General features: G+C 42.2%; 1 protein-coding gene across 3 annotated transcripts in view; it reads left to right on the top strand.

Annotated features, from left to right (window-relative positions):
- The window catches only part of ELF2 (E74 like ETS transcription factor 2), a 235,192-nt gene that overhangs the window by 114,656 nt on the left and 108,494 nt on the right, over window positions 1–12,042 (top strand). The window lies entirely within an intron of this gene.

Below are 12,042 nucleotides of genomic sequence, written 5' to 3'. Positions count from 1 at the left end.
AAATACATCACGGGTCGCATTGAAGTGGAGGAAGAAATCTTTTTTCTTAACGGTCAGACGGCAACAAGAGGGCATCTGCTAAAGCTCAGAGGGGGAAGATTTCATGGGGACACCAGGAAATACTTCTTCACCGAAAGGGTAATTGATCGATGGAATGGTCTTCCACGACAGGTAGTTGAGGCCAATAACATGCTCAACTTCAAGGGACAATGGGACAGGTAGGTGGGGTCGCTCAAGAGGAATGCTTAATAGACGGATTCTCGAGGAAGGGAGAGTTCTTGAGTGGGCATACTTGTTGGGCCGTTGGCCCTTTTCTGCCGTCATGCTCTATGTTTCATATCGACAAATGAGATGGAGCACTTAATGTTTTCATATAATGTGAAAATAAAACAGAGGAAAAAAGAACCTCAAAAAAACCCTGGAATAAAATCAAAAAGATCTTAACCAATTGGGGTTGGTTTTCATCATTGGTCCAAAACCCCTGTTTGTGATTTTCATATTCCCATTCATCCGGCCTCCTGTCATTATCTCAGATTTCGGGTGGGGAATCTGCATTATCAATACAGAGTACTACCTTTTGGCCTGGCCTCTTCTCCCAGAGTGTTCACCAAGTGCCAGGTAGTGGTAGCAGCAGCTCTAAGGAATCATGGTCTTCAGGTATTTCCCTACCTTGACGACTGGCTCATCAAAGATTCAACATATCAAGGGGTTATTGTAGCGACCCAACGGATTACCTGGTTCCAACAAAGTTTGGGATTCGAAATCAACTTTCCCAAATCTCAACTTCAGCCCTCACAGAATCTACAATTCATTGGAGCTGTTCTTGACACTGTCCAACTCAGAGCATTCCTTCCACAGCAACAACTGGAAGCTCTTCTTCAACTCTGTCATACAGTGTCTTTCCGCTCTACCATCTCAGCGAGACACATGATGGTACTCCTAGGTCACATGGCCTCCACAGTACACGTGACTCCTTTTGCCAGACCTCACCTCAGAATTCCTCAGTGAACCCTGGAATCTCAATGGACGCAGTTTTGCGATCCACTTTCTCGACACATAACAGTAACTCCTTCATTGAAGCAGTTTCTCCGTTGGTGGATGCTCTCTTCCAATCTTTCCAGAGGCTTGCTTTTTCAAACGCCCCCCATTAGAAGGTCCTCATGACAGACTCTTCGACCTACGCTTGGGGCGCTCATCTCGATGGTCTCCGTACTCAAGGCCTCTGGACCAGTATGGATTGTCAGTGTCATATCAATCTGTTGGAACTCAGAGCGATCCTCAAAACTCTCAACGCTTTTCAACATCTTCTTCATGACCAAGTAGTCCTCATTCGGACGGACAACCAAGTCGCCATGTATTATGTCAACAAACAGGGAGGGACAGGATCTGCCTCCCTTTGTCAAGAAGCTCTGAAGGTTTTGGACTGGGCAATCTACAGTCAAGGGGCAAAGAATTACTTGGCGGACAACTTGAATCGTCTTCTGCAACCTCACAAATGGACACTTCATTCCTCGCCTCTTCATCACATTTTTTCACAGTGGGGAACACCTCAGATAGACCTCTTTGCAGCTCCCCACAACTACAAACTGCCTCAGTTCTGCTCCAGGATATACCGTATTTTCACTCATATACCGCGCACCATGTAAAACGCGCACATGGGTATACCGCGCGGGGAACACAAATTCATGTAATAAAATGTTAATATAGCGCGCACACGCTTATACCGCACTTGCTAAAACCTCCTCCCGCCTACTCCGAACCAGCATCCTCCCCCCGCTCGCGTCACCCCCCCTCCCCCTCTGATCCGAGATAATCTGATCCAGCATTCCCCCTGCGAACAGGCATCCCCCCCGCTCACGTCACCCCCCTCCCCCGCGATCCTACATCCCCCCAGCACCGCAAATACAACTCTTACCCGATTGGGCACTGGCACCGGCACCAATGCACAGCATGTGCCAGTGCCCGAAGATCCTCCCTCGTTGGTTTGGGCTGGGCTGGGCTGGGCCGGGCGGTGCGAGAGAGATCTCCTTCTTCCTCTGCCGGGCTGGACTAGGCTTTGAGCATTTGCGCATGCTCAAAGCCTTCTGGTCTCGTTCTCTCTGAGATAATCCGAGGTGGTTTCGGCCTTCCATATCAATCAGGAGGTCAGGTTACTCGTGTTCCATTCTACAGGTTCCAAGAAGAGAGATAAAGTGTTGCAATTGCTAGATGTGCAGTGAATTCTCCACCATTATCTCAAAGTGACAAATTAATGTCTTCTCTCAGATCATCTTTTTGTCCTTAAAATACTGCTAGGCTGGGCAAGCCAGCATCTAAGGTGACCATTTCCAGATGGTTTCGTAAGGTGGTCTCATCTGGGTACATTGACTATGGTAAACAGCCTCAGTTTCCTTGAGAGCACACTCCATAAGAAGGGTGGCTTCTTCATGGGCAGAGTTTCAGGCAACCCACTCTCCATACATTTACGAAGTTTTACAGAGTGGATGTGGCAGCATAAGAAATTACAGCCTTAGGGGCCTCAGGTTTAAGGGCAGAGCTCCATAATTGTTAGTGGTGGATACACTTTGACAGGTGGGTTGTTTTTCTGCCTGTGTTTACGTTATGGGTTGATTAACTTGGTTCCATTTTTTTCTAAAAGAACAGAAATGTATTATTGGGGATATTCCCCATACCCCTCCTCTCTATTTCTTCTGTTGTAATGATGATTGATTGCTTTGGTACAAACTGAAGGGGACACTACAGCCAATGGAGAAGGAGATAGAGTTGAAGAATGTAAATTTCATCCTTCTGCAACACAACCCAAGATTTGGGGGCTACTGACACCAGGGCTTTTAACGGCTCCACATTATCCTTCGCACACCAATGTTAAAATGACTTCCAGGCTTTTGCATAGGCTGCAATCGTCGTTGGTCTCTTGGCTTTCCAGCTACAGTCATGACTCTTAGACACATCTACCAGAAAGAAGATTATCGAGGTAAGAACCTAATCTTCAGTTTTATGTAATGGATGAAATGTGTTTGGATTTGAAAATTATAATATTTCTTGACCTCTCCAGAATTACCCAGAAACAGCACCAGGAATTCCTGGCATTACAGAATCCAAGCACTGGGCCTGATGGTTTTTATTGTGATTTCCTTGTACTTGTGTTGTAATTTTTGAAAATAAGTCACATATTTCTTGAATTCAAACAGCTTTTGGATTTTTGGTGTCTAAGAAAGAAGTGGAGATTCAAGTACGTGTTCCACAAACCACTGAGGTCAGCTAGGCAAATGTGATAGTAATTCTACTGTCTATAATAATAATTATTATAATATTTAATTATTATTATAATTTTCCTTATATCTTGGATCTCTAATTTTATGGTTAAAATTTAGATTTCAATTCCTTTTGTTTTGTATAAGTACTAGTATTTCCTTTATCATCATGTTTGTGAATTTTTTTAAACTTAAAAAAATAAACAGGATCGAATGATACTTAGCATGACAGAATTAAAAAACAATAAAAAGACACAAGTTCAAAACTGGGCCAAACCCAATTGGGAGTTCCAGAGAAATAAAGCCCCATTCCAAAAAAATGGCCCAATTTGTTTCTATCGGAGAGGGAGTTTTAGCTTCTGTGATATAGAAAACATTAACATAATGACATGAAATCTGGCCTGAAAGGAAATCAGTAAAAAGAGACAAGTTTGAAAATGTTTGAAGTCTGAAGGTTCCAGAAAAATAAGCCCCCCTCCCCCCAGCCAAAAAAAAATAGTCCAACTCCCTTCAACTGTCCCACACTCAGCATACCTCATAAAACTACTCCCTGCAACTTCACCACCACCCAACAAAATCTCCCCCTGAAAATTAGTCTTCCACAGCTACCTCAGCATGCTCTAAAATGCCTCCTACTAGTGCTGCCTGATTCAGGTAAAAAAATTTTGATTCTATTCAGTTCAGCCTACCGATTGGGTGTTTTTTTTTTTTCAAACATTCTGGTGGGTAGAAAAAATAATTTTACTTTCTATTTTGTGATTACAATATGTCAGATTTGAAATCTGTATCCTGCCAGAGCTGGTGTTAGTCCGTGAACGTGAACTAGGATTTAACAGAGAGAGATAAGTATTTTTTGTTTGTTTATTTTGTTTACACCACACCATCCTTAGATCCACCATCTCTCCTTTTCTTAATTACCCTTTCATCCAGCATCTCTTCCTCCTTCTCCACCATCCCAGGGTCCATCAGCTCTCCCTTTCTCTTCCCAACTACCCTCCTATCCAGTATATCTGTCCCTCCTCCACATCATCCATTGTACCCAACTTCTCTCTCTTTCTTTTCCTTCCCTCCCTAAATCCCATTGTCCACCATCTCTCTCCATCTCCTCTGTTTTTAGATCCATTATTTCTTCCCCCCTCCCCCCAGTCCGGTACATGCACATCTCTTTGACCCCCCCCCCCAAAGGCCTGCATGTTTCCCCCTTCTTTGCAGCATATTCCAGGTTCCCCAGTGGCCTCCCGGTCTTAGTTTCAGATAATTACGGCAGCTGCATAGAGGATCGCTAGTGCTTTAGTGATCCTTGCAGGCTGCCATCGGCCTCCGCAGCACATTCCCTCTGCCAGGGGCAGGATCATGGCAGAGGGAACGTGCTGCTGAGGATGAAGGCAACCTGCAAGGATCGCTACAGCATCGGCAATCCTCTCTGCAGGCCGCTGTAATTATCTGAAGGTAAAAGCGGGAAGCCAGGGGGGGGAGCCGGAGGATGCTGCAAAGAGCGCCTAAGCACTGCCCGACTGACCCTCCCCCCTCACCCCCTAAAGCAGGAGTGGCAGTGGATGGCCAGCAAGAGACAGCGCTGCCGCGCCTGCTTTAGGAGACCTGAAGGCACAGGGAGGAGGGTTGGCCACCAAATTGGCAAGGCCGATTTAAAAAAACCAAACAAAAATGAATCGATTCAATTCACCCAAAGTAAATTGGTGAATTGATTTGAATCGGAAATCGGGCAGCACTACTCCCCACAGACAAAACAGATGCCCAGCACAAATATAATAGAGAACATAGACACCAACACATACACAGGAAATATAATAATAATAATATAATAATAACTTTATTTTTCTATACCGCCATAATCTTGACTTCTAGGTGGTTCACAGTGAAGAGAGCTGTACAATCAGCGAATTACAATCTTAAAGATCAATGAATTACAATCTTAACAATTAGCGAACTACAATATAGTATTAACATGTTACTGTGAAGGGGCTGGATGGCCAGCGAATTACTGAATACAAATGGATAGGAAGACACTGAACAGACAGAGAGTATAGAATACAATTAGTGAGGGAGCGTAGTATCAGCATGAAGAGTAATAGTTTTAGAAGGAGGGAGTATTTTGACTAAGAAATAAATCTATTGAATCTATAAATAATTTCCTATACCTATATTTAGAATTTCTTTTTTTTTACTTTAATTTCCAATAGGAAAATAGGCCAGTTCATGTGGTCTCAGTGCACAATAAGATATTATCAAGTATCCTTTCCCTTGATTTGTGCTTGTTTCCAACTTGCTGTACAAGTCAACATTTCTCCAAGGAAAAGCAGTCACAATCTCAGGCACACAGTAACTCAAGCACACGGTTAACTCATCAAGGTTTTTTGGAATTCCTCTGCCTTTTGTCAAGCTTTAGAACCAAAAAAACTGTGGATGTTGCTGATGTTGACTTTATTAGAACAAGAAAATAGTTCACAATCTTTAAAACAATGGAGTACATCCACACCTTTGGTCAAAAGTGTGGACATACTCCATTGTTTTAAAGATTGTTAACTATTTTCTTGTTCTAATAAAGCCAACATCAGACTGCACAGTTTTTTTTTAGTTCTGGACTTCTACTCTTCTGTGGATTCAAGGGGACAATCCTTTGGTTGTTTTTGCCAACTTTCAACATAAAAATGGGATGCCTTTCCCCACTCAAATATTTAGGTTTTTTTCCCAACAAAATATATAAGTAAAAATATATGAATTTGCTTCATGATTTCCATATAACCATGTCACACTGAATCATCAACAGTTCAAAAAATAAATCTGTGCTCAAAAGTGCATTCATTTAAACATATACGTACTTTCTTATAAAAATTATATCTGTAAACATTTTCTCACATTATTCCAAAACTTATCTCTCCTCCTCCAACATGATCATGTTTTGTATCCTGCATCAGGAAGTTGGGGATCCAGATTACTCAAAGGTTGGTTATAACTGCATTAATTCATCTATCATTCCTTGAAAGCCAAGTTCCATGGTGTCTGTTACTGGGAACAGATGGTACCTGGCTCACTTAAGTCATAATCTCATTATTAATAGTTCTAACTTTAATCTGAAAGCACAGGGAGGAGGGTTGGTCAGCACATTATTCTTTAGTTCTGATCACCTTTTAGTGAAGTAAAAGCTTGCCGAAATAAACGTGCCTTCATCCGCTTACAAAAAGTGGAGGAGTGATCTAGTGGTTAGAACCTCTGCCTCAGCACCCTGAGGTTGTGGGTTCAATCCCCATGCCACTTGTTGTGACCCATGTCACCTAACGCACCATTGCCCAGGTACCATAATTACATTGTGAGCCCACCAGGACAGATAGGGAGAAATACTTAGAGTACCTGAATGTAAACTGCTTCAAATAGAAGCAGTATATAAAAAATATAAATTGTTAACCTTCTGTACTGCACTTGGCAAGGCATCCCATAAAACTGGTCTGGCTACAGAAAACAATCTCAAATCATTTCTGGTATTACCACTTTCAAAGAGAGCACTTGCAATTGTTCTCAAATCGCAGATTTTAGAGTCCTGGAGGGTTGATAAGGCATTAACCTATTTGTCATACATTTTATTCTCCATAAAACAAGTAGCCATTGGCATGATATCAAAATGGGAGTTATGATCATGGTGTTGTATACTAGTAATAATGCTTGCTACTGAATTTAACTATTTGCAATAGCCAGTAATTAACTACCTGTCTAGAATGATAAGGGCTCAAAATGGTTTGAATGTTTATATTATGTCTAAATTTTAAAAACATTTTTGGACTATCTATTCCTAAATTTCTTAAAGCTGAAACAAATTATGACCTAATTTCCAGCATGTGTGAAGTGGTCACAACTACAAATTGTAATAAAAACATAAATTTATCTGAATGCTGCAGACTGATGCAACATTTCTTTGGATTAGATTTACTAGACAGGGAGATTGTGGGGGAAAAAACTGAATCTATGTGGAAAATAGAGCTTAACATCTTGAAGTCTTGAACTTTTCCTTTCTCTCACCCGGGTCTCTCCCCTACTGTCAGCCAATGCAGTAGGAGCACAACTTCATGATCTCTTGTATTGAGTCACAGTCAGGCTTGGGGCCAGTGACTACAGAAGTGGTGGCAGGATTAATTTAAGAGCATAAGAAAAGCCATGATGAATGAGAGCAATGTCCTTTGAACCCAGATTCCTGTCTCTAACAGTGTCCCATCTGAGTCACAAATACCCAGCAATCCCCATTTCCAAGGATGAGCAATGGCTCTCCCAAAAAAGCTTACTTTTTAAAGTCATTAATGAAGTTTTTCTCTGAGAACTTGTCCAAATCCTCTTTAGGGTCCTAATAGGTTAGTCACCTTGACCACATCATCCTCTGTCAGTAGATTTCACAGCTAAATTATATATTACGGCAGAGGTAGATTTTACAATTTATTTTCAGAATCGACTTAAGAGACTGGGATTGTTCTCCCTTGAGAAAAGGAGACTGCGAGGGGATATGATCGAGACCTTCAAAATACTGAAAGGAATCGACAAAATAGAGCAGAAAAAACTATTTACATTGTCCAATTTGGCACAGACAAGAGGACACGGAATGAAGCTAAGGGGGGACAAGTTCAGGACTAATATCAGGAAGTTCTGCTTCACTCAGAGAGTGGTTGACACCTGGAATGCTCTCCCAGAGGAGGTTATTGCGGAATCGACCGTCCTAGGATTCAAAAGCAAACTAGATGCACATCTCCTTATGAGAGGCATTGAAGGATATGGGTGACTAAAAATTACACCAGGTGTATACCTGGCAGGGCCTCCGTGTGTGCGGATCGCCGGACTTGATGGACCGAAGGTCTGATCAGAAGAAGGCGCTTCTTATGTTCTTATGGTCCTTAATTTTGTGGAGTGTGTTTTTGTTCTGTAGGTTTAAAAGGTTAAAACAATCATTCCCTATTTAACCATTCCATTGCACTTATGATTTTATAAACTTATATCACCTTCTGTTTAATTTTCTCTGAGGTGAAATCTTTTCAAAAAGGAGGTATTTCATCTCCTTTATCATTATTGTAACCATTCTCTGTCTGCTCCTTCTCAAAAAGGATAGAGTGGAACTAACCAGAACTGAACCAGAGACCTATAGGTATAATTATATTTTTAGTTTGTTCTCCATCCCTTTTTACCCAGCTGAAAGTGTCTGTATTTTGTCCACAGTGACCCAAAGAGCTTTTTCTTGGATGGTAACAACTCAGAACTCAACATTTTCTGTTTGCATATAATAATAATAATGGTTTATATACTGCAGGACCGTGAAGTTCTATGCGGTTTACAATGATTATAAAAAAATGTTACAAATTGAATAGAATTGACATAGTTAATATCTATTGTTTAGCAGTTCTAGAGATCTGGTATTGAGAGAGAGAAACATAATCCCTGATTAAAATCATTTTGCACTTCTCCATCTTAAATTGTATTGGCCATTTAGATACCTAGTCTACTCACATAAAATCCTTCTACAAATCTTTGCAGTTCTCTGTCCTTTTAATAACTTGTATCATCTGTAGTCCTGGCTATCTCATTCATCGTTTTTATCTTCAGAGCAATTATGTATGTTAAATACATAGTAACATAGTAGATGACGGCAGATAAAGACCCGAATGGTCCATCCAATCTGCCCAACCTGATTCAATTTAAATTTTTTAATTTTTTCTTCTTAGCTATTTCTGGGCAAGAATCCAAAGCTTTACCCTGTACTGTGCTTGGGTTCCAACTGCCGAAATCTCTGTTAAGACTTACTCCAGCCCATCTAAACCCTCCCAGCCATTGAAGCCCTCCCCAGCCCATCCTCCACCAAACGGCCATATACAGACACAGACCGTGCAAGTCTGCCCAGTACTGGCCTTAGTTCAATATTTAATCTTATTTTCTGATTCTAGATCCTTTGTGTTCATCCCACGCTTCTTTGAACTCAGTCACAGTTTTACTCTCCACCACCTCTCTCGGGAGCGCATTCCAGGCATCCACCACCCTCTCCGTAAAGTAGAATTTCCTAACATTGCCTTTGAATCTACCACCCCTCAACCTCAAATTATGTCCTCTGGTTTTACCATTTTCCTTTCTCTGAAAAAGATTTTGTTCTACGTTAATACCCTTCAAGTATTTGAACGTCTGAATCATATCTCCCCTGTCTCTCCTTTCCTCTAGGGTATACATATTCAGGGCTTCCAGTCTCTCCTCATACGTCTTCTGGCGCAAGCCTCCTATCATTTTCGTCGCCCTCCTCTGGACCACCTCAAGGCTTCTTACGTCCTTTGCCAGATACGGTCTCCAAAATTGAACACAATACTCCAAGTGGGGCCTTACCAATGACCTGTACAGGGGCATCAACACCTTCTTCCTTCTACTGACTACACCTCTCTTTATACAGCCCTGCATCCTTCTGGCAGCAGCCACTGCCTTGTCACACTGTTTTTTTCACCTTTAGATCTTCGGACACTATCACCCCAAGGTCCCTCTCCCCGTCCGTGCATATCAGCTTCTCTTCTCCCAGCATATACGGTTCCTTCCTATTATTAATTCCCAAATGCATTACTCTGCATTTCTTTGCATTGAATTTTAATTGCCAGGCATTAGACCATTCCTATAACTTTTGCAGATTCTTTTTCATATTTTCCACTCCCTCTTCGGTGTCTACTCTGTTACAAATTTTAGTATCATCTGCAAAAAGGCATACTTTTCCTTCTAACTCTTCAACAATGTCGCTCACAAACATATTGAACAGGATTGGCCCCAGCACTGATCCCTGAGGGACTCCACTACTCACCTTTCCTTCCTTCGAGCGACTTCCATTAACCACCACCCTCTGGCGTCTGTCTGACAGCCAGTTTCTGACCCAGTTCACCACATTGGGTCCTAACTTCAGCCCTTCTAGTACAAACCCTTGGGGCATGCCACCAATGACCCTTTTCCATATAGATAACTGATTACTGTTTCTTGTCTTTTATATAGTGTGATTCACAAAAGGACATTACCTCCTGTCCCATGACTATAATTTTTAAGGAGTTTATCACACAATCAACTGGTTCACCACTTGTTTATTAGATTTTTTTTGAAGGTCTACGGGCTAGATTCACTAAGCCCACCAATCACCCCCTGATCACTTTGCGGCCCCGACCCGATTTACTAACCTTCCCCCCTGAGCATATCTGCACCCGATCCGATCATGCAAATGAGGGGGGAACAACATGCAAAGTAGGAAGGGCCTCGATTCACTAACAAAATTCAGGCACACTTGACTGGGCTGGCTAATCCAAAAACAAGCGACTGCTGAGGACCAGTCACTTGTTCAAAAACCCTGCTCTCTGCCCCGACTCTCCTGCTCTTGCCGTCCCACTCTCTGCCCTGACTCTCCTGCGTTCTGCCGTCCTGCTTTCTACCCCAACTCTCCTGCTCTTACCGCCCTGCTCTCTGCCCCGACTTTCATCACCGGTCAAGTTTGTTTTATTTTAACAGACTCCCATTGAAGTACAGAAACACAGAAATACCAACAGACCACATAACATATCTGCCCCGATTCTCCTGCTCTTGCTGCCCCGCTCTCTGCCCCGACTCCGTGGTTTTAACCTGCGGGTTTAAAGCGGGGCTGCACTAAGGCGTGTTCTGTTAAGTGCAAGAGCATGCTCCAGTGCAGTCCCGCTTTAAACCTGCAGGTTAAAACCATGGGCTTGCGGAAAAAAAGTAAAAAAAAAAGTTTCGAGCACGGAGAGCAGACGGAGACCGTCTATAGGTAAAGAAGATGGTCTGCGCATGCATCAGGATTGCTCTCCAGCAATCCATGTGGTCAGGGAGGTGGGGGCATGCCTCCGATCGTCTCCATTTGCATGAGGACGTGTTGTGGATCAGTCGGCCTGCCATGGATCGCGAAGGTTAGTGAATCTAGGCCTAAAAGTAGGAAGGCAAGCCTCGCTTTTGCTATATCCAATGTTGACTCGATCCCATTGAGCCACTTTTGCTGAGCACCAATATCGGGTTCACCAGTCTCTAATTTCCCAGATTCCTTTTTTTAAAATTGGGGTTATTATTAGCCAGCTTCCATTCCTAAACTATTCTAGCTCAGTACAGATTACAGGGAAGCAATTCCACCAAAGTCTGCTCCCAATGAGAATCGAAGATTAGAGTGGCTGAGTAACCTAACGGTTAGTGTAGTGGGCTTTGATTCTATCCTGGCAAACTGAATCTCCTTGTGAACATTGGCAAGAAACATAGCTCTTCATTGCCCCAGGAATAAAAAAAAAGGGTTTTGAGCCCACTAGTGACCTACATAGGAGCACAGTGCTGTATATGTCTAGTACAGATGAGTTCTGATAACGGTAGATTAGTGTATTGCAGAAAGGGCCTAGTTAATAAAATAGAGTAGTTTTGCACATACTGTACTTTAAATATAAAATGCAAAACACTGTCTTGTGCACAGTTTGTGTTGTTGAGGCATTTCCCAGTATCTTCCCATACAGTTATCACACTGTATGTGAACTGTGTTTGCAATTAGTGCAGCTGCAAGCAACCTATTTTTATTTTGTTAATTAGATGTTTTTAAAACCACTGAGCAAAAATATGTTTAATAATATCTTTAATAGAGATGGGCAACCCTATGTCATTTCATTAAATTAACTACCAAGTTATAAATGATACCGTACCTTTTCACTGAAAACGAAATATCGGCTATCTTACTTTTGCATGATCTATTTGTACATCAACAACGCACGAGACAGTTCCTCCCCGAATCTTCGTGCCT

The sequence above is a fragment of the Geotrypetes seraphini genome, chromosome 1, assembly GCF_902459505.1.
Source record: "Geotrypetes seraphini chromosome 1, aGeoSer1.1, whole genome shotgun sequence".
Lineage (NCBI taxonomy): Eukaryota > Metazoa > Chordata > Amphibia > Gymnophiona > Dermophiidae > Geotrypetes > Geotrypetes seraphini.
This window is presented reverse-complemented; position numbering and strand designations above follow the sequence as displayed.